The following is a 23,895-nucleotide window of genomic DNA, read 5'->3' as shown; positions in this document are numbered from 1 at the left end:
GCTCAATAGTCCCGGCCTCTAGTGATACAAATTATCGTTGTATTCATGAGCTGGCGGACCTGTTACAGCCGAATATCGGCTCTCTGGGCGTGCTGCTGGCACTTACAAGTACAAATTGTGTGGTTTTTTTTAGCTAATCGATGCATTGACCAGTCTATAACGAGAAAGCGAGCATGCGTCTGCGTCAAACACACTACTCGCCAGAAACTGTCAGCGTCCGGAGGTCAACACGAATTATTTATGTAATGTAGCTACTGAGTAAGCTTATATTTGTTAAGTGTTGTTAAGCTGCTGCAGGAGCCGTCATTTACAGGAAAGTGTGTTCCCCGCTAACTACACCCTATGGCATTCATCTGTCCATCGGGTCAGGCCTGTTTGTTTGTTTAAGAAATATCCATTTCAGGAGGCAAACAGAGCGTGGACATTAGCTATTTATAACTCCACATGAGCATTGGTGTGCCCGCTGGACATAACAGCCTGTGCTTATGGAAAGCTGTATATCACTGCATAGAATTAAATGAGACACAGAATCAAAACATGTGCTCACATCGAGCGTGCGTGTCTAAACGCCAGCCAAAGTTCAGCGTGTTTTCAGCTTTCTTTAATGCCGAGAGCGATTATGCAGCCATGCATTATTGAAAATTTAAAGTATCACACCATAAACAGTCACAGTTTACTTCTGAGATACGCTGTGTTTTATTGATGACACATCAGCATATCAGAAATCTATACGTTACATGAGAAGCTCTGAAAAGTGAGATGACCTCATGTAGAAAAAATGCACCTCTGCTTCTACTTCATTGTACTGATGCCAGTTTATTTACAAACAGCTCTCCCTTCCATACACCTTGTGGTTAAAGTATTTGCCAGTGTTGGTCTGTGGGTTGTTCATATTTCGGATCTGATTTGGGCTCAAAAATTTACATTTTTGAGTAAGAAAACAAACCAACCCCTCTTATTTGCAAGTCGAGTGCCCAGTGAATTCACAACCTTTTAAAAAAAACCTCTGAGGTTGACAAAGTAAGCTAATTAGGATGCCAAAAAACTAAAGCTCCTTGAAATGCCACTTGAGGCTGGCTCCAGGAGTGAGCATATCAACTGATTCTCACATTAAAACATCCATTGTTAAGTTAAAGTCTTCCATCTCTTTAATTCAGGAGTCAGATTATTACTTTAAGCAGTGGAGGATCTTCCAAAAATCACCTCAAACAGAAATGTTTCCAGAAATCAGTCTTATTATCCTTTTGAAGACTGCACTTTGTCCATTAGTCTGAGCTTAAAGCTGACTTTTAACATGCCTGAACTAAATTCCTTAGTTTTGATGTGTTATTTTGACTGAAATTTGAAGTTGGCCTTTTTTCAGCCTTACAGGCTTTAAAAAAAACAACAACTATTGACAAGACACGTCCAACTGCAAACAAACATCTTTTTTATTTCTACCATGCATTTTTAATAATTGGTGTTTTTCTAATCGTAGAACCTCCCCAGCAGGTGCAAAAGTGAGTTTTACTTCCTTGACTTCATCACAATGTGAAGTCTGTGGCCCAGTCAAGGAGACACTACAGTACATTTACATTGGACTGAAAAACAATGAAGAAACTCTTTTTGGCTTATGTGCCAGACAAGCAATTTTCATTCAGGCGAGTGGGTGGTATCTTTTAGTCAAGAATCCAGTTTACCTTCCATGTTTTTTGTAGCCTCCAGAGTCGGTCAAAGTGTGTCGGGTGAGCTGGCGAGTCAAAGAACACTGAGCTCATCAGATTGGGGGCCTTAAGAAACAGCTGCTGAAGCAGCCTGATTGAACTAAAGGGCTGCTTTGTTTTGTTTTTTACTAACTGCAAATCATACAAAGATATGCCAGCAGGGCCTTAGAGTAAAAATACAGACCTGAAAATGAGAATGACATGTTCCCTTTGAAAATGTGTGAATTTATTCACGCCTGTTTTCAGCTGTTCATGACTTCTTTCCACAGATATTTTTCATGTTGTTCTGAAGACCACCATTCTATCTCGGGCTGCTTCTGACTCATCTTCCGTCCTTGTCCTCCAGTACCCCAGCCTTCGTGTCCTTTATATTTTAAGCAACTCCATGTTTTACTTCTCTTGCGATCACTTCTGACTCATCCACTGACTCATTAGATCTCTTTTTGCGCACCTGGGCATGCATCAAGTATGTTTTGAGACCCTCTGTTTTGTATTGACAGCCAGTCTTTAGAGTATAGATAAACGGTAGTCACCTGACTGCCACCGCGGTGCTCGTAAGTCATTCATCAATGCTAATTTGGTGAGCAAATTTTCTCCGTGAACTCAGCAGGCAGATGAACAGAACTGAATTAACACTGATGTATCACCAGTCAGCCATGTGAAAAATAGATGGAGTGAAATAAAGGTTAAGGGCATGTTTGCATGTCATTGAAACACACTTTACAGTGTTTAAACATCACGCTACCAAAACGATTATACTGCACATGTTGGGATCGCTTTGATAACTCTCTAAAATCAAACATTTAAAACTGCAGCAGGATGATTTTGTAGAAAAAAACCAGTATTCGATAAACTTTACTTTAGCTCACTTAAAGAGGGAGACATCTTGATTCGATTAAAAATAAACCACACACACACACAAAAGTCTGACTAAAAAACAATGTGGAACATAAATCCTCCTTTATGGTTATCCACTCGGTTAAATACCGCTGTTTATGACGTCAGTATTTATGTCTCAGGACCAACTGTGCATATTTGTTGATGGAATATTTTGGATAAAAACCGAGCGGCCAAAACCAACTTTGCACTGGGGCAGCACCCACCATGGTTTGGGCCTTAACGATGGGTAAGTCAATAATTTCTCTGCAAACACTAGCAGTTGTCTTTCAATCTGCTCGTCGGGAAGGTTAACTCAGTTCAGAAACATCAACGCCGCATTCTTTTAATTGAAATTCTTTGTTTTGGGTAAATGCTGGTGAGAAAGATTTATAAAATAGGGGCACATATTTCTTGACAATACCTGGATGAAAAGACTTTCATGGAGTATGAGCGTGTTACCGTGTTTTGTCAGAAGAATAGGTTTGTCAAGGCTGTCGTGAAGTCACGCTGTGAGTAATTTTATTGCTAGTGTTTTGTGCAGAAAACAAGTCTACATGTGGTTTCGTGGAGCTGTTAAGAAATCATGGGTCTGCAAAAGAAGAAAAAAAACTTGAAAAATAACTAACTGACAATGGCGAAACCTTATACTTTATTTTTCCTGCCGTGAGGGGGTCGCTTCACATACCGTCCTTTTACCAAACAATGATTCTTTCCCTGTGTTTCCAGCAGTTATTACCAAATCCTGCCCTTTAATAACTATTACTACACATCTTTGACAAGGTAAATTTTAATCGGTTTAATGATCATAAGATATTTTTGATCACCCTACAATAACAATGTAAATATAAATGCACAATTTTGAATCTGTGGATACTTTTTAGACATGGTATGGAGGCTATTTTAAAGTCGGAATTTAGAGTTAGATTTTGACTTAATAACTAACTTTCATATTATGTTCTCAAAAATTTGAGTTAGTAACTTGAAATTTTCAAGTAATCCTGATATTTTGACTGCTGGCTGGCAAAAATTTCTCTTTTTTGTGGTAGTAACTAGCTTCCATATCTCAGCCTATGTATGGAAGTAACCTATATTGGTTTGATAAACCGCATACGTTATTGTCGTCTGCCATTTTTCTTCTTTGCAGGCTAATTATTCTAACACAGGTAAGGTATGACAGACTGTTCATACCTTAAAAAGACTGGCTCAATTGTGTGCTGCGTGCGTCTATTTAGATTTTCAAAATTTGGTACAGTTTCTGAAATATTCAACTTTTTCTGTTGATAAAGTTTCGAAGACTTTAAATGGAGAGCCACCAATTTCTCACCTTGCCATTAGTGGCTTAGTGGCACATGTCATTTCCCCCTTTATATTGAAGATTGTGAGCTCAAGTACAGCATGGGATATTTCACACATCAGATTTTTTTCAGGAATCCTTTTTTTCCTTATAATCTTAGTCAGAAAACTAAACAGTATAAAATTATTACATACTGCAGTGGGACAATTTTACCACAAGGTAAATGTCCCCGAACAGTGAGGGTGAGTACACTTTAAAATACAAAAACTTGACAGAAACCATTACGACCCCTCGGAGCAATTCTATAAGGCAGTAGGGTAGCTGCGATCTCAGGTACAGTAAACTTGTCGCCTATTAAGGAAGCTGCCAGTAGCAGCAATCATACTTCAACTTCTCCAGTAATTGAAGTCTAGTTTCTTTATATTTTCTTTTTAAGAAATGGGAAAAAGTCCATCGATTTATTGAAACATATGCAAACCTACATAAATACTGTACATCAAAAGGCAAAAACAGCACAGATTTGAACAAGCTTGGAAATCAATATTTGGTATGACCACCTTTATTCTTCGGAACTCTGAACTCTCCTAGCCAATCTTTGTCTTTAGGAATTGTTCTCCAGCCTTCTTGAAGGATATTCTGTCAAGTACTTGGGGGACACAAGCACAGTGTCCAGGATAGCCTCGAGGACCACAGCAACTCATTAAGGTCATTAAACACTGAGTGTGTAGCAAAAAAACAACATGGAAAAAAAAAAAAGCAGTGGAAATAAATTCCACCTCAAGCAATGATGACGAGCTGGTCCTCATATTTCTAATCAAGAAAAAGGAAGAAACTGAGATTCTGGGTTTTATTTATTTTTACCTAAGAAGCCAACTTCTCACAGATGCCCTCATCCTCTACTTCCCTGTTTCATTTTCAGCCACCTTTCCTCTTCCCCACCTTCCCATCTTAACCTTGTCCTATTAATGTTGTTATCAGAGAGTGGTCATGAAGCCAAAGGCAGATGCCCAGGGCTCAATCCCTGGATAGTGCTGCTTAGACTGAGATATACAGTTTGGCATACCATGTGTGAGATATGATGCGGTTTTATGCCATATTGCCTTGCAAGTGTCCAAATTACACACAGGGTGAACACAGAGAGCTGTTAGCTGACAGATGGTTGTAGCACAAATCTGCATTCAAGTCAGTAGGGGCTTCAGGCTTACAGCTCTTCAAGCTCACACATGACAAACAATAATGTGTGCACAGGCTGTGTGTGGATATATGCACCTGTATATATATATATATATGCTTCACACTTGGTATTCAATATATGTAACTCAGCATTTTTGCATGCTTGCTGTCAAAAATTCATGTCTGCCTTTGGTGGTGCATGTGTGCCTGCGCGAGCATCTTTTGGCTGTTTGCTGGGCACAGATTCAGCAGAATGCCACTGGAATGAGAATAAGTGTGGCTTTGCCATGGCAACAGAGGAATGCCAGAGGAGACGGGAGCGGCAGAGTCAAAGCCCAACGCTCACCACAGCAGGGGAAGAAGAACGAAGGACCTGATTAAACACCACCATCTCCCCTCCTGGAGCCTCCAGCCTCCGCCCTTTTTATCTTCCATTTCTATCTGCTGTGAGACGCTACAAAGTGAATGCAGCTCAGCCGCATGGAGATTTGCGTAGGCACAAACCTCATTACAAGCAGAAACGCAGTTTATGCAGATTTTTATATATATATATATATATATGTATGAAAGAACGCTTGCAAGCTTAATGACACAAAGCAGACGCAACAGCATGCCAAAAATACAGTTCTGTACGGTGAACAGCTGAAGCATCAAGGTAGATGTTGTCAGTCTGATGGGTGATTCACAGTTTAAACTTGCCTGCTGGTTGCATCAAGGAAATCTTTGATTGATTCATTCGGTCAGAAGTGTTAATGCCAAGTGTTGTACCTACACGCAGCACGCTACTCTGATAAAATGACGTGAGTGATAGTTTTCCATGTACTTTAATATACTGAGCTCATCGCTGGTTTGGGCTTATAGCTGCTTTTTAGTTCTGTTTGCTTTTTCATAGTTTTTAAGGGTCATCGGGGAGGTTTGTACCTTTTGTCCTTTTCACTGAGGCGGCAGAAATATATGGAGTGGGCAGCTGAGTGTCATCTCACATCCTGAGGAGAAAGAAAAGCAAAAATCTTAGCCTTGTCCTAGTCTGATCAAATTTTATCATTGGATGCTTTTTTAGTTGTTTATTTATTTATTTTTTATGAGTAGATTTATTTATATCTACATACTGCTGGCAAAGTGCTTTAGACTTAATTAATCCTACTTTTTTGCAGTGTGCGTCACCAGCCCCGCTTCTCTCCTTTCCAGTGCTGTCCTTTTTTTGGACTTAAGACCATGAAAGAAACAGCCCCCTCCCCCACCACCCCCCCAACCCCGAGGGCAGTCCGGCGATATTAGCTGAAAGAAATTAACAGTGCCGTCAAATTAAAAAAGATCACTCCGTGACCTTGTAAAGACAATTATAGCTGTTCATTCTGGCCGCGCTGATGAGTTTCTTGTAGGTTCATCATCATAAGCTAAATAAAGTGGGGATGAGATCAAAGCCGGTGAGCCTGACGCTACTTTAATGTAATTCATATTGACGTCTGTGATGTAGTGACCGTGGAGAGACAGTTAAGGATTGGAGCTAAACAAGGTCCAACTCAACAAATAGTTCCTCGCATTTCCACCCCTTATAGTCGGTCCTGTCAAAAAAATTATCCATATCAATTAGTCTTATCATGCCTATATTTAGTCAAGCAGAGTTTGAATTTCCTGGTAATTACACGTGGCAGTGTTTCATCTTCCCACTTGCAGGAGTCAATAAAAAAAGTTTTGCTGCGACTTTTTCATCGGCATTGCGATCAGGAATCTCTCTGAATGATTCTGGCGTAATATGAATGGAAATATAATTTATTACAGCCCTCCTCCACTCGGAGATTTCAGTGAGTACACGTACATAAAGGAGAAAACATTTCTGAAAATTGAATGGTATTCTTGCGACGATTTCATGTCCTCAGCTTACAGTCTCTCTCTCTCTCTTTTTTTTTGGTGCACCCTGTAATTTCACTGGTAATGTGAGAGTGATCGAGTTGTGATAATAGCACGTTTTCATTTCATATGAGACAGGAAGACTCATTACAGGCCCTGACATGTTTCTCGACAGGGGAGAGCAACGCTTCCTGCCATCTCCTGCATCTCAACAGTTGTCAGTCTTACATTTCCCTTTCATCATCAGTTCCATCTTGATTTTCATTAGTGCCGGGGCACCAACTCTCAGAACTCATCCAAGCATCGCTAAGTATAAAATAGAGAGCTGTCTTAGCTGTGAGGTGGTGCATTGTGGTTTCAAACACAAACAAACTCATCTATTCGCTATCGCCGCGATGCATTAAGTAGCACTCAAAAGGGTGGAAAACGCAGCACAATTAGACTCTTCATTAGGTAACAGTAGGAGTTACTGTAGAGCTATAAGGAAAACTGAAAACTTGGCAAAACCTCAAAAAAAAAAGAAAAAAACCTCTAGATCTGTTTGCAAACTGCAGCTTGTGTAAATTGGTGTTCGCTTTAGAAGATTGAGAAAGATGAAAAGATATGATTAAATGAAATCTCGCAGGAGCTGAGAGAGCCCATTTTGAAGCCTGGATTTTTGTTTTTTATCACGGCGTCAACAGTGCACCTATAACATCAAGGAAAGATTAAACAGGGAGGCCATGTTGCCAGCAGCATCTGAGCCTCCTTATTTCTACCGAATGTCCTCTGAATCAAAGCCAAGTCTCGTCTCTGTGGGGTTTACAATAACATGAATCCTGGCCTTAATAACCCGCGCAGGTCAGCACAAGCACACATAGATTCCTCTATCCCTCTCCTTCTCCCGACCCATTTCTCAGCTTCGCTCCCCGGAGCATTAAAACAGACAACGGACCTTGGTTAGGTCATGGCCAACACAGACCTCATTTGTCACAGAGGATGAACATCTATGAAACTGGATTGTTAATTATGGGAGCAGAATAAAGACATATGAGTTATGAAGAGACACAAACACACTTACACACACACACACACACACACACACACTCACACTGAAGCACCAGCCTAAACCTTGCAAACAATACTACAACACATGTATGTAACTTTGCAGTAACCTTAAAGTTCATCCAGGCCCTAAAATATTCAGATTTACTTCATGGGGACTCGCTCTGTGTCCTCACAACATGGGTAATATTGTACGTGGACCACACAAACACAAGCGCAGCATGCCATTAGGAGCTGGATAAAGATGCATGGGAGCTTTCAGTTTCATAACTCATATTATATTGCATAATAAATGGATCTCAGACTCCTCAGTCTAAGTGGGATTAGTTAACTGATTAACACAAAGAGGACTCTGTGCTGTTTAGAGGTGGTGCGGTCGCTCAGGCTGAAGTTGAATACTGGAAATCTCATTGAAATTAAGTCCTTACTTTCGGGAAAAACACTGTAAGCTGGATTTTTTGTTGAGAGGAGGTCATTCAAGTGCTTGTGTGTCGGCTACGTCAGACCTAGGTTATACTAAGATTCAACCTTGAAATGCTGTTATCATGGTGATTAAGAGAAACAACATTTCTCCAATTATGCATCCTTATGAAAATTTACATGAATCACCTGGATTTCTGTTAAAATGACTTTAATAAGTGGAATACATTTAAAAAAAATCTGTACTGAAATATAAAACCTAGTTAGCTGAACCCAGACTTCCAAATCTGAGCTGCAACCTTTTTTTAATATTATTAAGACAAAGTGGAAATTCTGTACTAAAAATACTGTAACCGTGGAAGACAGTTACCTTGTTTGACTTTTAAACTTTCTTTTGAAGCTTCATATCGTCTTCCCACAAACATAAGGATGTATTTTTGAAAGGAGGAAGGATTTTGTGCCTCTTTGCTTTTATTTGAAACACTGAAGGGACCTTTTATTTGTCAGTATGAACAGGAGGACTGATTACACCAAGCAAAAAAACTACATAAATATTATATTAGCTGCACTGTTTCAAGACAAGAGAAGTTCAAACCTTGTTTAATTTGTTTGTTGAATCTCATCTAATTTTGAAGTTAGACGGCTTTAAAGAAACACTTTGAGGCATACTGATGCCATCTGCCAACTGCGTCTATCACCAAATTAGTGTGTGGAACAGCATCCAGCATTGATTGCTTCAACCTTTAAACCTACATCCATTAACAACGGTCTTGCACCTCAAAGTACTGGAAAACATGCTAAAATGCTTGGATACGACTTTTCTCTGTTGTCATTGCATTTTATAATCAGGAAGAAATAACCACAGCAGTCACCATAAAAAAAAGAAGAAAAACCAAGAGAATACAGGAAACTGATGATGAGAAAATGAAAAGCAGTCTTGATCCATTAAGGCTTCAGTCTTTTCTGCACGTCAGTTTTCTGGAGCCAGAATGAGACCGAAGTAGGCTTCTATCAAACTTTGTCTGCACGCTGCATGCATGAGCTGTTTGGTGCAAAGTAACAGACTGTTAGCATTAACAATACAAGCACTTTGCACAAGAACTGGACAACTACCTTCTTGGACCGTCGGTATTATACACAAAATCATGTTTTTTGTCAGATTTTATTACCAGTCAAACAAACACGCTCAAGAGGTCCAGTTTGATGACTGAAATTAGAGGAAGTGTGGACTAGCAGACAGCTGCTACACCAGCTTGTATTGATGCACTGCTCAATAAAAGTAGCATAATAAAACCTTAACAGATGCATCAAGGAAAAAAAAAAAATCCGGTCCCGGTGGAGTTGTTATGAACGGGGAATTTTGTAAACATGTTCAATTTTTCCCTGACTTTCAGCACGGGAGCCTTTTGAAAACACCGTCAAATGGCCACTGGAGGAACTCGTGGGAAGAAGGAAGGACTGGCAACTACTGGAATGTTACGATTGGTTAAAAATCTAAACCGGACGTTACGTCTTGCTTTTCTATGTGTTTTCAGTCTCAGTCACATGCAGTCTGCCTTTATAAACCTTTGTGAAAGAATGGGCCATTCTAAATTTCTTCTCTCCCACATATTTCACTATCAGCTGTAAGTATAGCAAAGTGGAAGGATTTAAGATCCACAGCAACTCGACCACCAAGTGGCAGACCACGTAAAGCTACAGAGTGACAGAGGCGCATAGTGTGTAAAAGTCACCAATTCTCTGCTGACTCAGTAGCTGCAGTGTTCCAAACCTCCTCTGGCAACAACATCAGAACAAAAACGGGGCGCCAGAAGGTCATGGCCGAGCAGCTCCTGTATGTGTAATGTGTAGGTGGCCCATTTAATTTGCCCATGTTTGACGCTGCCCTCAAGGGACAGTAAACAGCTACACATGTGGACGTGCACCTGCAAATCACTGCATAGCACCAAAGCTGTTCAATACTGGAAACTGAAGAATAGCATGTTTTTCTGAGTTAGGCTACATTCAAGTCTCGTTGACAAAGCTTTTAGCTACAGTCTTTCGCATGTTAACAAGAAATGGCAAAGCCAGTCATACACTGCTACTGATACTTGATTAGGATTGCAGGACCTGTGTAGGAGAACAAGATTTATGAATTACATTTGTTTTGTTTGGCCTTTTTAATCAAACTTATTGCCTTTTCAGATGTCATTGGACATTATTTGGGACATACCAATTGCAGCCCTTGAATCAATACAAGGATGTTATAAATGTAACATTATGGCTTTCAATACAAGTAATCCTGATTTTTTTAAATCCATCCAAATCTGTAGATGAAGGTCATTAACTAAAACTGAATACTTAAATTATAATTTATATATGGTAAGAAGTTTGTTTTCTGGATAAAAAAGTGATGCATTACTTGGAAATATGTTAAAGTTAAAGTTACAGGACAACCAGCTGGCAGAGAGACTCCAGGAGGAATCCAAGAGGGAGACTGACAGTGGATGGACAGGAAGGCCAGTCAGTTACACGCTGACTGAATGACTGCCTGACTGTCAAGAAACCAGTCAGATAAGTCAAAGCAGGCTGACTGACAAAAGGCCAGTAAAAGAGCTTCAGGCAGACAGAGAAAAATGAGTGTTTTGATCGTCGCCCTGGAAGAGTAAATTGCCGTCCTGGTGACACAGCGGGGTGGCGGCCGGGTGGAGGCGAAATAGAAGGAAAGAGATGGGGCGTAAAGAGAACAGGGTGCAATACTGAGGGGTGCTGAGGCGGTGAAATGAGGGGTTTGAACTGCTGATGTAAGCGTGGACACACTCTCTTTGTCTTTCTCTTGCACACGCGCACACACACACACTAACGCACACGCAGCGCTGACAAGCCGTTTCTACCCATGGGAAGTCATTCAGGGTTCAGAGGTTCAAATGAAAACGAATAACAGTGGCTGGACGTATTGCTCTTCTTCTTCTTTCTGGCCCTCTCTCTTTCTTGTTGCAGTCGTGATCAAGCATTTTCCTCCATTTGCTTCCCTTTCTGCTGCCCCCCCATCCAAACCAGTCTTCCTTCCCCACTTCACCCTCGCCCTTTTTCCTCAGCCACCCTCGGCTCTGGATTCCACACATCTCCCTTTAAATATTAAAAGGCTAGCCTGAGCAGTGCGACTGTATGCAGCATAGCGTTCAGAGAAGCAATTCTGTATTCATTTTAATCATCTTTCAAAGGGCAAAAATTCTCTATTCATTCTAATCTGTCTTGAGCATTTTAATAAGAACCATTCTTTGGACCTGCACTGAATTCTGTGCCATCTTTCACAGCAGGGAGCAATCTCCCTGGGTTTAGGTCTGTGTTTGTTGCCATCTGTAATTGGTGTTTTTCCGTTGGGGACCGTCTGCATCGCGTGACAGTGGCAACGCTTGCATATTCCATTTTATCAGGCACCGGTTGATGGTTTTTTTAGGGCGGGGAATGTATTTAATCATGAATTTGACACAGAAGAGCTGCCGTTTCATCTCAGATCAATTAACAATGGGATGCACACAAAGATGGGAAAGTTTATGACTGAGACACTTCTGAAACCAGCCCCAAGAGCATATGTATATCACAAAGGACATACCCCACCGCCCCCTCCACAAAAAAAAAACAGATGTTCATGCGAATACTCTGGAAGGGCTGGCTGTTTTTCTTATGTGCTGTATACAGGAAGCACAGGAGAAAAAATCAGGATTAATAAAACATCGTTCACAGGTTTCGTGAGAAAATGTTGCTGGTTCTTTTATGAAACTGTTTTTTTCTGACCAGCCAGTTTGATTTGAGGCCTCCAGTAGGTAAGAACAGTCACATGAGATGGAAAAGATATTAAAATTCTGCTTTTCGTATTCATAAAATTCAGCCCTTTGTTGCTTCCAAGTTGTTTGCAAGGCCAGGGAAAAACTTTAGTTGTAGGAATGCAATGATTCCCGATTGAAGTTGGAGGTATTAATTATTGACAACTTTCCAAATGCTGGTATAAATGTTAGTATAGAGTGGCTTAAGAGCATTTGAGGCTGTAAACTGTGAAATCGCACAGCCTTCTTTGGTGTGTTTGCAAGTCGTATAATTTTTGGAAGTTGCAAAACCATGAAAAGAAAGACAGAGTTATTTTAATTAGTTTTAATCACCACTCAAAGTGATTTAGCCGCCAGCATCACCCGGTGGGTACTAAGGTTCTGTTTGAGACCTTGAGCTGACTATTTTCATAGTTACCATGTTGTTGTTTCGAAGCCAGATGTCACGAGCAAAGGATGAATCTGACTGAAACACCAAAAGGGTGTTAGCTGGTTAAAGTCAGTCTTGAACTAAAAATACCCTGATTTATTCTCATTTTTGATTTAAAACCAGACAATAATTTACAAAAAGAATAAGTTGAATTCAGCATTTATTGACACTACAGTGACTCAGCCTGAGCCAATAAGCTCATCAGCAAAGTTTTTACTGAGGTCAAACCAGCTTATTTTTCTCAATGACTTCCTCACAATCATTCTTTTTGCAACCAGACAAATCTCCCCCTGGTGGCCGATATATAAAGTGCAGGTTTAAGGCACTTCTGCAGTGGCTTCACTTCACATCTTTTTCATATAGTCTAAGTTTGCAATAGCAGCAAAGACAGCAAGTGCTCACCGGGGGCACATTAGCAAAACTTTTAATGGATACAGCTAGAACAGAGAACATTAGCATTCATTCTGAGTAATGTTTACGATCTGGTGATTATATAGTGAGTTCAATATTTACTCCCTTTTCAAAGTTGTTGGCAGTAAAACCAAAATCATTTACTGAAAGGCACTAAAGTGTTCTGCAGAGTTTAGATGAACTAGAGAGGAGGTTCATATTTTTTCCTGCAGATCCGTCACTGCAAACAACATTTTTTCCCCATTACAGTTTGTAACTTGATGTGTTCCACAGAACTGGTGATCCCAAAAGCGGATATTAAAGCAAAGGGAAGCAGGTTGCAGGTAAAGGGTGATTTATTTGGAGGGGGTACGCTGGTGAGAGGCTGGGGAAAAGCTTAGGCTGGAGAGCTGGAGTGCTATTTGGGCTGGTGAGAAGTGCAAGGCTCCAGAGAAGCAAGGAAATCCAAAGGAGGTGCTGCAAAAATGGAGCACCGAGTTAAATGCAGAGGGGAAACTAAGAAACAAATGACGACTATCAAGATGTAATCAATCAAATGGCTCAAATGCAATTTCACTGACTTTAGTGGTGACTATGATTTTTGAAAGGCGGCGGTAGAAGAGCTGTGTGTTTTGAAAAGGCTTGATCACTGACAAGGTGCAGCTGGTGAGGCTCTGCTCCAGCTCAGGGCACCTGTCTCTAGTCCTGCAATCAAGTAGGCAAACACACACACACACACACACACACACACACACACACACACACACACACACACACACACACACACACACACACACACACACACACACACACAGGTCAGGTGGCTTAGAATAGGATGTTGAAGGAGAGTAAGATTTGGCTGCAGAGGCTGGTGATCAAATGTGATATTGATTAAAAAAGTTTTAACTTTTAAGCTAACATGAAAGATGTGCTATTGATGAAATAGTAAAAGGTCCAGAATTTGCATGTCAGCAACTCTGCAGACTTCACATAGCCTAACCCTCTCAAGTCGCTGATGTGAAATGTCTGAAATGAAAAAAGCAAGCAATACTACGAAGTTTTGGAGCCTATTTTATTTTTTGCCGTTCTTTTTAACAATATTATGTGAATTGTAAAATCTTTGACCCTGTTTGGAATATTTATGAAATATTAAATCGTCAACCAAAGTCAGTGCTTTCCATCACTGTTCTAATTTTATGCAGACTGCAGTGCAGATGTCACTTCAGTTTTGCCCTTGAAGCGAAAACTGTGTTGATGAAACGACGCACTGATCACAACAGGAATCCTTTTTTTGCAGACTATTTTAGAAATCAGTTCATTTATTGTGTTGACTTCAATAAAAGACTGAAACAGCGTGCTGCAGATCTGGATCTACTTTGATCGCGATTGACCAGAGGTTTATGGTGCAGTAAAGGGCGAGCTGTCACTCACGCAGGCTCTAATTCCTGCGTGCGACTGTCTACGTTAACACACAGCAGCACACACAAATGCAACCTCACAATGAACCAGGGAAGGTGTGAGAGCGCATGTCTTGGTTTGTTACAAGACAAAACGATGGACACCAAGTCCTAAAAGCCCTGCTGGGAGTCAGCGGAGCGCTCAGCCGTGTAATGCTCTTAGTGCACTTCCGCAACAAATATGCACACAATCATACCCACTATATGCACACACATATTGTATACACACAGGCTTGCAAATACAGTTCGCATTTTCACACTTGACAAATGCTCCTCATGCACGCACAAACAAATCTGCAGGGGCTGTGTGGCGGTGACACACTCACTACAGAGTATTATTCGAGTCCTATTACGCCACACTCGTCATTTGTCCTATCTCCCTGCTATCAGGCCTCATATTCTATTTGACAACGAGGAGGCAAATTTGCCTTCAACTAATGGTTGATTCATTCAGATTTTCTGCCATGTGTAACATTAACGTTTGTACTTAGAAGTCATTTCGCCGTAATGTTTATTTAATGCTTCTGCAGTCATTATGCCACCTTCCATGTTCATTTTAGAGCATTGTGCTTGTGCCCTTTTTTTCCTTTTAAAAATTTAGGCTGCTGTTTGTCATCAGGTGCAAAAAGCTTCAGTTCCCATGCTGTCTTTTTTTAAACCAATGACAAGTTCAGATGTAGTGCCCTGACAACATCCGTCTTTGAGACATTTCTGTTTTTGATGACAGCGAGTGGAGAAAGGAGCACATCTCAAACGATGTGTTCTTCTACAAAGGGATATGAAACACCCTTCACAGATATGACTGAGTGATTGACTGAATGATTATATTTAGATTTCAGCCTTTCATCGCGTGCACAGACGAAAACCACCAACATGCGATAAGTGGCCGACGGATGACCTCACCAAGCTGGGATTGGATGATTTGGATCAGTTTGGATGTTTTGACACGTGCTTGGACCCGTTTGTCAAAGAGGTGAGAACTGAGCATGCGATCACAAGTTTCTTTTTTTGCCCTGACAAAACCATTATAACTTGTCCACTAAATGCACTCCATGGGAACATTTGGAGACAACAAACATCTGCAGCCTGATTTCCATTCACAAGCTACACAGTTTCTAAAGAGCCATATGCTGCGTTTGCCAACGGCCTCCCTGCAGCTGACTGTGCTGTTGAGTGAAGCCTCCTCACGCTGCTTTGAGGCTATTACTTCTATACATACTCTTTTATATTTGTTTGTTTGTGTACTGTATTTTGAAGCTGGCATACATCCCACTTCCCCTTTTTCGGCTTCTTCCGTAAGTGATTAAAAATGGATGAGAATTTTATTCAGTGCAGAGGCAGTTCACTCTGCCAGTCAGGCGTCATGTTCAAATGAAAGAGCTGACTGTTTGTGCACTTTGGCTGGGTGTGAGGAAGTATGTATGTGTGTGAGTGTGTGTGCGTGGTTGGGTGATCTTGTGGGGGTGAAGAGACAAGTGGGTGCGGGGGTTACTGCGAGGTTAAACCAGTCTACTGTCAGGTCAGCCAGAGTTCAGCAACACAGAGGCTAGAAAGCAGCAGACAGAAGCACAGCTCAGGTAGACTGAATGATTGCTGTGGTTTAGACGGACAAGAGCACCGAGGTGGAGTTCCCCCACAGAGACAGTGTTAGACAAGAGGATACTGAGGTTTAGGAGATCGCAATTAAATCCATGGGAACGCCTAATCCTCTGGAAATGAAAGCTAAAGATAAGAGATCCCAGCAGAATTGGGAAAACATAGTAAAATGTTACTTTAACAGTGTAGCATTACTCTGAGTTCACCATGGGAATACTCAAAACTGAAGACTCACACTGCTCCTGTGCCTGAGTCTGGGTGTGAAAATATGTTCAAACCCATTATTTTATGTCTCTCCTATTTCCCCAATCTCTCATATTTTAATTTATAAACCAAAAATATGGAAATTTATATTTAGTGTGTGCTAGCTTTATTCTATTAAAAAATATCTTCTAAGTTCAGTACATATCCCACTGAATTGAGTTAAATAATTTCTTTAGGAAATGAAAAAATACACTGCAAACATGCTCTATAAAAAATGTCTGAACCTTTCTGTGTCTATTTGTCTATTTTATTTTATTCCTCCTGACAGGACGGAGTATGTAATCGGCTCCATTTGTTTGTTTGTCTGCAGTCTTGTGTCCACAGTTTTCAAGATATTGCTTTTAAATGTTGTCTGATGGTTGATACCAATAACAGCTTGAGCTGATTTCGTTTGGGTGAAAACTGGGTCAAGGTCAAGGTCACACTAAATGTAAGAATTCAATAAGATCTTTATATTGCCCACAGTTCTTCTTCACACTTCGTGACAATATACAACTACTTTTGGTATTGGCAGTACCCCCCCTTTAGTTACTTTGTATCGATTGATACCAAAATTTGAAGTATAGCACAGCACGACTACTACCGAGATTTTTACTTTCAATGTCAGTAGTATTTTCCCAGCCAAGAATAAGTTATTGCTATGGCACATGAGGAGTTTACTATAAAGCGAGATTAATGGTGTAGCTGGAAACATTTTCACCAATTCTTTTATTTACAGCATGCTTAAAGTGCAGTATAGTTTCTCTGATCTAGTAATGTATTTTATATGTGTAAGGTGTTAAGGCATGCCTTACTAAAATCACTGAATGAAGCATTGCACTCTCACAGGAATGTGCATGAATTCATTTGGTGATGGAGAAAATGTATAACGGTTGTTATAGTTGATTCTTTATCTGCTGTTAAGTCTCTTTTACACTGCAGGAATTGCAGCTATTAGAACACAGAGCGCACACCAAGAATACCTGTTCAACGAATAAAATTCACATTGATGCTCAACAGCTTGGCTATTTAAAAAAAAAAGTCTTTATTTTTTAATTCAATTTGTTTTTATCTAAAACCCTAAAAAGTTGATGTACCTGATGATTTGGTTGTCTCAACTGCTGCTTTTAAGCCTCTTCATGTTCGGTTTGAGTGAATTAAATAATAAAGTAGGGTCTGCTTTAGCTGAAGCTCCAGAACAGGAGTCCCTGAACCAGTGGGTGATGATGATGATGCCTCATCATTGTAACACATTACACATTACTCTACATCACATATTCAACTAGTGATTTATTTGCCATTGGCAGATAGTTTAGTCCATGGTAACTGCATCCTGTCTTTCAGATCTTCACCCACCCTTTGCAGAGCCTTACACTTCACAGAAAATATTATTTTAATGTTGTGTTGACTTATCTATTACAATAAGCCACATTAAGAACTGATAATAAATATACTACAACCTGTAGGTCTCATAACACACCAACTCACAGATGGAGCTTTAATAGATTGGGCTACACCCATTCTAAGCTGTACCGATGTATCCTGCAGTCACACAGGTAAGTAAAGTTAGCCAATATAAGGACAGTGCTGGGTCCTAATTTCACATTATCCAAGAGTCTACCATGTGTATACTGGGCATCATACTGTTTTTACCAAGAAATCAGTGTGCTTTACTGTTTCTAAATATGAAGAAATGGTGTGTGCTGGGCTGGCAGACATCAATCAAGCAACTGCTGAAAGTTGCTGCCAATTAAACTTCACAAAAAGAAAGCAAAAAATATTCTTCTGAAAGATTTAAAACTTTGGTTTTGTTTCCCCAAGTTTTTTTTCCTAAAGTTGTCTTAACATCAGCAATTTGTTTTGAAATAAATTTATTTTACACATCAAAAGAGAAAAAAAAGGCTCAAACTCATTTTAATCAAGTCCTGACGCATAAACCCACAGTCAGAAGGCAAAATGAAAACTTTTTCTCAGGCTTAGCAGCACTTACTGTATGTCTGTGTGGTGGATTTGTCTTTCAAACTGAAAAATAAAATGCACCAAGAGAAAAATCTGCAGTTTATTCTGTTATGTTTTCAGTGTCTGAACACTCTTTGTATATAATTGGGGCACAACTAACCTGACTTGCTCTCTTTTTTTTTTTACAGGACAGCAGCGAAACAGCCGTATGACAAAACTAAAAAACTCTACCCCGAGTTTGATTTGCTGCCATCGTGTAAACAGTTTTGTCTTTCTGTATATGCCCTGTTTAATATCCAGCTGACTTTGAGTAAATGGCAGCCTATACTACAGCTTGTTACTTCACACAGTGCAAACCCAGAGACAGGCACTGAGGCTTGCATTCATACCTACATCCAATTTAGAATCACCTACTGTAATATGAATTTCTTTCACTTTAAGAGGAAGGTGGCACACAAAGGGATGACATGCAAGCTCCTCATAGAGATGCCTCTATAAATAAATAAATAAAGGGAAAAAAAGAAAAACAGTATTAAGCATCTCCATGTCTGTCCTGTTTATGTACTCACTGACTGCGTCTGTGCCTGGGATATTTAAGTAGTGTGCAGCTATGAATGTATAAAGATTTTTAAAAACCATTGATTGATACTATTGATTTCATTTTTTTCTTGTCCTCCTGCAGTAAAGCTGCAGCATTTGCTTTTTTGTGTGTGTTTGGATATCCTTTCTGTTTTCTTTACTCGAACGCCTCTAACCTCCAGATATGAGACACAGCCTGCTGAATCACCTTTACTATTAAAGCTGTCATTTTATTTTTTGAACAGTAAGAATAGGCGGCGGCGTGGGCTACTTTTTATTTATCATTGTGACAGGAAAAGTGTCATAATAGCTATTTGCATCTCACTCACTGCTGCGTTATGAGTCCATTTAGCTTCTGTGAGACCAGGACTCTAGAGGCTGAGCACAGAGAGGAGAGGTGAGCAGAGACGGGCAATCAGGAGGATGTAGCGTGATGGATAGAGGGTATAGAACAATGAAATATGCATCAGGGATCTCGTGAAATTTTAATCCAGACTGTTGACTGGAGGTTGACCCAGTTGTGACCCAACACTTGGGGGAGTGAAAATATCCACAGAGGGAGGCTGGAGGGGTAACACTGGGTGCAGGAGCAGGGCGAGGAAATTGTGAGGAAGAAAGGAGTAATGAGGTTCACCCGAGGTGTAGACAGGTAATTTGATCTGTCTGAGAGTCTGAGCGTCTCTTAACGACACAAGAAGGTAGGAAAGGATCGGGAAAAGAAAGTCCAATTTTTAAAGGATGTGAAGAGAAGATGTGCTGCAGCTTCAAACAATTCCCTAAAAAGAAAGTATACCTTAAATGTTTAGGATTGTGTTGACAGAAATGACTACACAGTCCTTGTGTCGAAGAAAATCACACGTATTTTTCTTTTAGAATAGTTCAAAGGAAACACAAACAGCTTTCTCCCAGAGCACAGCACTAAGACTTTAATCTGTTGTATGTTATTACGAAAAAAGCTTTTATGCACACACACACACACACACACACAGAAAAAAAGCTTTATCCCTTTGTGCATATATCGTAAGCAGAACATTTGACCATATCCCCAGGACATCAGTCTGTCACAGTGTCTGGTGTTGGGGGGGGAAAAGATGTTAATATTTGCAGAGGCTGATTGAACTGCACGGGATGATAAGGCTGACTTATGTAAATTCTGTTTTTAGTTTGTATTTGCCTTTAATGTTTGTATTCAGCAAGTTGTTGCTGATGTTGAACTCATAATCTTTTTCTCCCTTGGCATTCATTATCAGCCGTTATCTGGTTGTTTGTGTTTTAGAAACATATTTCAGTGTTTGTAGGAAAAAAGGAGCATTTTCAGGTGCACTCATACTGAATAGCATTTATATATATATTTATATACCACTGGTGTATATATTTTATTTGTTGTTGTACCCACAAAGTTCTGGCAGATAAGGTCAAGCACTGTTCATGGACACCACCTGTTAAAATTTCCTCAAGACTACACAACACTTGAAGGAGGCTGAATATGTCAAGTGCTTGTTTATTGCAGTATTCCACCTAATCACGAAATACTACTGCTGTTTTAGCAGTTTTTACTATTTATTACTACCAGCTTTATTAATCAAAGCGTTTAATCTTTGTTGATTTAATTAAACTTTGCATTCAATTTGATAAAAACTTAAAAATGGTAGTTTCTCTAACTAAATGGACGATGAAAGAATATTCTGGATATAAACTAAGGTGAATTTTTAATCCCAAGTGGTACTTACATTACATTTCCTTTCACTAATTCAAACTGATACATTTAAGTTTTAATCTTAGTCTTATGTAATCCCACCCTGATCCTGGAGTGTCCTATGATGCCGTTTTTTTTTTTTTTTTAGATATTTGTTAGATGTCGCCTGCGTATCTCCAGTATTTGCCGGTGAGAGCAGCCCTGTTTTAGATGCTTGAAGAGTCCACGTAAAGAGGTTTCATGCCAGATGATTGTCGTTTATGTCACAACAAACGGCAGTCATTGCTTTTATCCACTATAAAGGTTTAGATGGTAAAATGTACTTGTTTAGGTTTGGCTGAAATACATCGCTTTACAGCGGCAAGAGATTTGCCCAGCAGCTCTGATAAAACTGCATTATTTTACACCCCGGGAAAAAGTATGAGAATAAATCTGAACAGACTTCTGCAGAAAACGTTGAATAGATAGCTCGATTCACCTTGTTCCACCTTAAGGCAAAGTATTAACGTAATTTAATAATGCATCTAAGAAGAGTGTTCCCTTGGCTCAGTTTGAGGTCTTCTTCTTTATTCAATATTTACGCATTTTAATTAAGTCACGTACAATTAGGCCATTATGCAAAACAATGATACACTTATTAGTTGTACTACATCTCAATGAGATCCATGCATGTTACCAAAGTTATTTTTTTTTATCAGACTAGCAGTATATCAGAGCTTTTAAAATGTGCAGCTGGTTTCTGGTTAATCCTAAATGTTCACCTTGATTCCAATTTTTAGGAATTTTTGCTTTTTATCGCAACTGTGCGTTTGCTCATAAACGTCTCTATGCGTTCCTTCTTGTGCGTTTGCATGCGCATGCGTGTGCACTACTCGCAGGTTTAACCACTCCGTCAACCTCTAGCGCAGCGGTCCGTAGCTTCATTAATAACCGTTGCGTTTGTTGAATGGGGCTCTGGCGATCTATTGCGGTCTATTGCGGTGTTGTTTTTGTTTGGCCCTGGTCACGGTGATTCCTGGGAGATGGCAGCATCATAAATCTACAGCTTATTCATGGAGCTAACCTGACCTTTATGGCCACACCGTGAACAGGGGGAGAGGCAGGGAGAGAGATGAAAAAAACCAAAGGAAAATAGTAGAAAAGGCAAGGGAAAAGAGCAAAGAGCGAGGGAGAGTGTGAAGTTCGAGGGTTGAAAGGTAGAGCCGAGGCCATGAGAATGATAAAGAGGAGGAAGGCAAGATACAAGAGGAGTGAAAGGTGTTGTGGGATAGAAGAATAGACAGAGACGGCTGGGAGAGATGTGAATAGATAGAGAAGGAAAAGGGAATTCAGCAGAGAATGAATGAAGTGAGAGACAATAACAGAGTATGGAAGTGGTCGAACCAAGAGGTTATTGCAGGATGAAAGCAATCAATGAGTGTAAAGGCAAGAGAAATAGAGATTCAGGGAGATGGAGAATGGTATGCCTGTATGTGTGTGTATTATTCGTATGCGTCTCGGGCTGATGGAGCCCTTCTCTCCAGGACCTCCTTCACCTGTTGGGTCTTTAATAAAGCCTCCATGTCGGGGGTTTCATTGACTCTCAGATGGTAAAGCATCTCTCTATATAAGCTGTCTCATACGTGAAAAGCAAAAACTATAATGTTCTTTGAGAGTAGCTCAAAGTCTGTGTGATTGGGTCTGTGTGTCAGTACTGGGCTTTTAGTTTGTATGCAATGAAAGTTTTAGATAAAAGAAAAGCATTTGTTCGTTTACATCATGTCACATCCTTAATATGTAGAAAAAAAAATCTGGAATATACAGTGAAATGTAAAGCACATAAAAAACACATAAAATATCTATCTATCTATCTATCTATCTATCTATCTATCTATAGCTTAATTTATTGAGGTCTACGCCTGCTCATTGAGTTCTAGAATACTTTGGTGTGCAGAGAAGTTGATGGTTGACTCGATGACAAGGTGCCCAAAACAAACCCAAATCATCACCTCTCCACCACCGTGCTTGACAGCTGGTATGAGGTCTTTGTGCTGATATGCTGTTTGGTTTTCACCAAACGTAGCGCTGTGCATTATGGCCAGATATCTTCACTTTGTTATCATTGTTCCAGACGTCTTGTGTTCAGATAAGTCAGGTCGCCGTGTTCTTTTTAGAGAGAAGAGCCTTTTTCCTGGCAAAAATTCCCAAACAAGCCATGTTTTTTCAGTCTTCTCTAACTGAACTGTCATGAACTTTAACATTTAACATGCCGAGACCTGTAGAGTCTGAGATGTAGCTCTTGGGTTTTTTACAATTTCTCAGAGCATTGCACGGCCTGACCTTGGTATGAATTTGCTGGGACATTCAGTCCTGTGAAGACTTGCAGCTGCCTCAAATATTTCCCACTTGTGAATAATCTTTCTCACTGTGCAATGATGGACTTTATATTATTTGGAAATGTCCTTAAACCCTTCCCAGATTGATGGGCAGAAACCATTGCCTCTTTAGAAACACTGCTGATGTTTTTCCTCATTGGTTATGTGTAAACACATACTTCCAAATGCACCCAACCTACAAACTGCCAGATTATCTGCTATTATCCAGGTGGTCACGCTCACTGATTATCACTTATTCAAGTGCATTTGATTAATGGCACCTGGTTGCACATTTCCCTCTTAACTCCTATAAAAGCAATAAAATTGTACTTTTTCACAAACTGCTTCTGCATTTGTTTTTCTTCTTTAATTAAAAAATAATAATTTCACAGTGCAATATGTCATGATTGTTGTTTAGCTTTTAAAAATATGTTATGTATGACATGACTGTAAACCTGCCTCATTGAATAACATTGAACGTTTGACTGGAACATGCAAGTGTTCAGTTAATCAAACCATCTCAAGGATTCGTATAAATCAGCATCTATTCTATAATTAACACACACACACAATAGCTTAAATCTAAAACTATTTAAAACAAAGTTTGTCTGTTTTTTAATTTAATGTGTCAAACTATTTGTTTTCTAGTATTTGAACTTTTCAAGAAATGTTTTCATTCGTTTTAAAGTGATTTAAAAATGATATGAATTACACTGATTTCATTTGAAAGAAGCAAAGAAAATTACTAAGATTTTGTTGAGTAATTCATCATCATATCCAAGCTTGACCCAAATATCTCAAATGTGCAGCAGCATGTCCAGAATCCTCATATTTTTACTAACAGAAAATACAAAAATGAACCGACTCTGCTCTTATGTCTCATTATTATCCAAATGATACTCTAACCATTTGCACCTAATTGCTCTGGCAATATTGTCTCTGAACCTCTGTTCCAATTGAGCTCATTAGACTGAAATTGCATAGAGATAGTGGTTTAGATTTGTGGGCTTGCAGCACACTG

General features: G+C 39.8%; 1 long non-coding RNA gene across 1 annotated transcript; it reads left to right on the top strand.

Annotated features, from left to right (window-relative positions):
- The first annotated feature begins 2,651 nt into the window (after positions 1-2,651).
- Positions 2,652-18,828, top strand: LOC120434706. Its single transcript, XR_005609289.1, has 3 exons — positions 2,652-2,829; positions 15,280-15,420; positions 18,434-18,828. It is a non-coding gene; the product is annotated as an uncharacterized LOC120434706 (long non-coding RNA).
- Positions 18,829-23,895: the final 5,067 nt, after the last annotated feature.

Source organism: Oreochromis aureus, linkage group 19 (assembly GCF_013358895.1).
Source record: "Oreochromis aureus strain Israel breed Guangdong linkage group 19, ZZ_aureus, whole genome shotgun sequence".
Lineage (NCBI taxonomy): Eukaryota > Metazoa > Chordata > Actinopteri > Cichliformes > Cichlidae > Oreochromis > Oreochromis aureus.
This window is presented reverse-complemented; position numbering and strand designations above follow the sequence as displayed.